Genomic DNA, 4,716 nt, shown 5'->3' with positions numbered 1-4,716 from the left:
TTTAGACTGTAGACTTTATTGTGATATTATAAGTTGTTATATTCTTGTCTCTATCTCCTACTTAAGTATGAATTCTTTGAGATAAAGGATTTTGTCTTCCTTATATTTGATTTTCATCCCATTTCAATTCCTAGAAAAAGTTTGCATTACACTCAATGAAGGGTTGTTGTAGTAAATAAAGTCAGTAAGCCAAATGTACCAGTATATGCTGGATGCTAAAATAAAATTTTATGTCTAGAATAAACATTTTATCTGGAATAAACAATTTATCTATAATAAACATTTCTTTCTGAGCTGTAGGGCTGCTTTAGCCTCCGTGTTTCATTCATGTAAATGGCATTAATCAAATGAACTATACCTGTTACTGTAACCATAAGATGATGCTGACCACCTAAGGCAGAGTCTGGATGACAGTAGAGAAAAATGCAGGAATTCAATGGGTGGTAGATTGGTTGACTTAAAGGCTCCTTAACCTCTGAAATCCAATGAAACCTGATATTCATGACCGGCCTTTTCTGAAACTTATGGGCAAAGTAGATGCTGACCATGGTGCTGAAGGTTTGAATTGCATGTAATGAGCTCCTAGACACATGGTCTTTCACATCACAAAAATCAACCAGTGCAAGACTAGCACAAGTGTAATTTATTTGATAGGTTATATTTTGATGTGTGCCTATACATACTTTTGTCAAAGTCCACAACTTTTATGATCAGTTCTGACTGGTATATCTCAATGTGGAGTACATTGAAAAACAAGATACAATTATCTATAAACATTCATGAAAGCCAGGTCCATTCATTGAGGAAAAACCAGATTTACTGCATAGACATTTACCCTCAAGTTTTCTTATTGAATAAATTTTTGCTTCCTGTGCCAGACAGGGCTCTGGAAGGACCAGCTCACAGGCTGGGTCCCAGGAGAGCCGGGAGGACTAGTGGGCAAGGCCCCAGGGCTCAGCTCCCACCTTCGACTTCCACTTCTGCCTCCAGCTTCCTGAGTCACTCACAGCACAGCCAGGGAATAGGCCTGTCTCAGGCAGGTCGCTGTACCTCCTTTGCTGCTGCTGCTGTCTTTGCTGCTGAGCAGGTCTCAGGCTCTGGATGGGAGATTCTGGCTGCAAGTGCAGGAGTCAGAGATGGTGCAGGAGGGACTGTGTGTCTCTGTGACCTGCTCCTTCTCCTACCCACTGAGGGGCTGGACGAGTCTACCCCCGCCCGTGGCCACTGGTTCAAAGGAGGGACCGACACAAACATGAGTGCTCTAGTGGCAAAAAACAACTCAAAATAAGTAGTGCAAATAAGTACCTAGGGCCGATTCCAGCTCACTGGGGATCCCCACTACCACAGTTGCTCCTTGGTGATCAGAGATGTGCAGATGGAGGATACGGCAGTGTACTCCTTTCAAGTGAAGAGAGGAAGCTTTGTGAGATATAATTTCATGAATACATTCTTTCTGGAACTGACAGCCCTGACTCAGAAGCCTGATGTCTACATCCCCAAGGCCCTAGAGCATGGGAAGCCAGTGACAGTCATCTGTGTGTTTAACTGGGTTTTTGAGGAATGCCTAACCCCTTCTTTCTCCTGGATGGGGGAGGCCCTGTCCTCCCAAGGAACTGGAACAACAACCTCCCATTTCTCAGTGCTCAACCTCACACTCAGACCTCAGGACCACGACACCTACCACAATTGCTGCATAGACTTCTCCAGAACAGGCGTGAGTGCATGGTGGACCATCCAACTCTGCGTGGTTTATGCCTCTAGGTACTTTGTTATCAGCATTTCCCATGACAATGCAGCAACTGAATTGGCCTCATCTCATATTTCCTCCAAAAAATCAGGGCCCATGAAGGATGTGGTTCTGGTAGCCACCAGGGAGGGAGCTGTGAAGACCCTGCTTCTCTGTATCTGCTTCATCTTCCTCAGTGTCAGTTTCTACAGGAGGAAGGTGGTGAGGGCAGCAGTGGGTGTGGAGGCTGCAAACACTGTCACAGGCTAATCCCTCAGGCCTCCAGACTGTGCTTCCAGATGCCTGCTTGTCCAGTTCCTCCACAATCTGAATGGCCATGTTTCCTCTCCATTGCTGGAGGATGAAGGGCAAATGCCACAGCCTGGACTGAAGGCCTTGCAGGGTCGGTCCCCTGCTAGACTCTGCTCCTGATCCCTCTTCTCCCTGCATCATCCAATGTCTTCCCACATCCACTGGACCAAGCCTCTGTGACTCTGAGACTTTGCATGTGTAGTTCCTTCTCCTGAAATGCCCTTCTCTCCCCATCCCTGCCTATCCAGGTCTTGAAAATTCTTCAGGCTCAGTCTTAAATGTCACCCTGGGCTGTGTGTATTCATTGTATGGTCTTGATGGAAGAAGGACATTGAATTATGCATTCATAGACTCACTCAGCAAGTATAACTGAACATCTGCTGTGTGCCAGGATTATCATAAACACCAGAGCAGTATGCGTGGAAACAACCTCAAAAATCTCTGTCATCCAAAGGTCTTGAGTAGATATTTCCCACAATATCTAAAAGTGCATTTAGATTGATATACTGGGTAAAGAAAATGTGGTACATATACACCATGGAATACTATGCAGCTATAAAAAAAGAATGAGATCATGTCCTTTGCAGGGACATGGATGGAGATGGAGGCCATTATCTTCAGCAAACTAACGCAGAAACAGAAAACCAAATACTGCATGTTCTCACTCATAAGTGGGAGCTAAATTATGAGAACACATGGACACATAGAGGGGAACAACCCACACTAGGGCATTTCAGAGGGTGAGAGGAGGGAGAGGATCAGGAAAAATAACTAATGCGTACTAGGCTTAATACACGGGTGAGGAAATAGTCTGTACAACAAACTCCCATGAAACAAGTTTACCTAGGTAGCTAACTTGCATATCGTGCACATGTACCCCTGAACCTAAAATAAATGTTAATTTTTTTTTTTTTTTGCTTCCAGACATAGTTGTAATACTTATAGTAAGAGGTGAAGAAAGATGTTTGGAACAGGGAAGTTCTAAATTAGACAGGCATGATGGCATTAATCTGGAGATAGATTAAGCATACATTTTCCCCATTATGTTAGCATTAATTTTAGATGAAATTTTTATGTGTACGTAGCTTAGGACTAAATGGAACCTCAATACGGAAGTAGTGAAATGTCACTATGCAAATTTCTTTCAAAGTCTGTTTGGGTGAAGATTAGTGGATAATAGAGTCTGAATACAGAGGAGAAGAAAGGAAAGAATAAATTTTTTAAACATTGTTGCTAAAACATTTTTAAAGACAACATTTTTCTACATTGAAAAACTCTTTTTCTTGTCCTATAACTCTGCCTTAATCATCCCACGTGATTGTTGAGGGAGAGAATTGAGGTAGTGAATATAAACACAGTTTGTAAACTACAACTTCTTATGCAAATGTAAGATTTTGCTATTGCTGTGTCGAGCTGGGTCTTGTTTCTAAGCCTTTCCAAATTTTATTCTACTATTCAAACTAAGATACACATACTCTGAATGGCATGTGAAGAGCTTCTCAGGGATACTATGCCTGAAATAGACTAAAGGAATAAACCTCCAGATCTTTGACTTTGACATATACTTGGTCCTCAGACTGATCTGTCTGACAAAGCACCTGTTTTGGAGGGGAGAGTATTACTTTCCCACCACCCTTTTCACAGTTTTCCTTTCCTTACTTTTCAAAAGAAGGGCATACCTCTTTCTTACCTATTCAGGGTATTGTGATATATTTTTCTGGGAGACAAAAATATTTATGGCTTCAAACAAAGGGATTTTAAATATTAATGTGATATTCAGGAAAGGACTGCTTTTGGATAATAAATATATTTGCAAATTAAATTTCACTTCTCTGTTTTCAACAAAATTGAGGGAAACAATCAAGTTGTTAGCTCATATAGCACTAAAAATAATTTTTGATGATGAATGATATAGAACTTTGGCATGTACATTAATAAATATAAGTACATGTATAGGTATACTATCATAAAACTTCCATTTCCCATAGTATAAGAAATGTCTATCAGTATCTACATAATAAAACAAATTATAATAGAATTTATGGTGAACCCTGTCTCATTAAAGTAGTAAGTTGTTTATCCAGAAACACATTACTAATCAAAAATATTAAGCCCCATCTATCTTATTAAAAATGCATTTCCAAGAACATACCTCAAAATAATAAGCACTATCTATGGGAAACCTACAGGCAACATCATACTGAATGGGCAGAAGCTGGAAGTATTCCCCTTGAAAACTGGCATAAGACAAGGATGCCCTCTCTCACAACTCCTATTGAACATAGTACTGGAAGTCCTAGCCAGAGCAATCAGGCAAAAGAAACAAATAAAGTCATCCAAATAGGAAGAAAGCAAGTCAAATTATCCCTGTTTGTAGATGACATGTTTCTGTATCAGAAAACCCTATAGTCTATGGCCAAAAGCCCCTTCAGCTGATAAACAACACCTGCAAGATTTCAGATACAAAATCAATGCACAAAAATCACTAGCATTCCTATACAACAACAGTCAAGTCAAGAGTCAAACCAGGAAGGCAATCCCATTCACAGTTGCCACAAATATAATAAAATACCAAAGAATAGAGCTAACCAATGAAGTGAAAGATCTGTACAATGAGAACTACGAAACGTTGCTCAAAGAAATCACAGATAATATAAACAAATGGAAAAACATCCCAT

The 4,716-nt window shown here is 40.5% G+C and overlaps 1 pseudogene; it reads left to right on the top strand.

Moving 5' to 3' along the window:
• Positions 1-1,034: 1,034 nt before the first annotated feature.
• Positions 1,035-2,601, top strand: LOC116273739 (annotated as a pseudogene).
• Positions 2,602-4,716: the final 2,115 nt, after the last annotated feature.

This window comes from Papio anubis, chromosome 1 (assembly GCF_008728515.1).
Source record: "Papio anubis isolate 15944 chromosome 1, Panubis1.0, whole genome shotgun sequence".
Taxonomy (NCBI): Eukaryota; Metazoa; Chordata; class Mammalia; order Primates; family Cercopithecidae; genus Papio; species Papio anubis.
The sequence above is the reverse complement of the archived record's forward strand: the minus strand, read 5'-3'. Positions and strand labels throughout refer to the sequence as shown.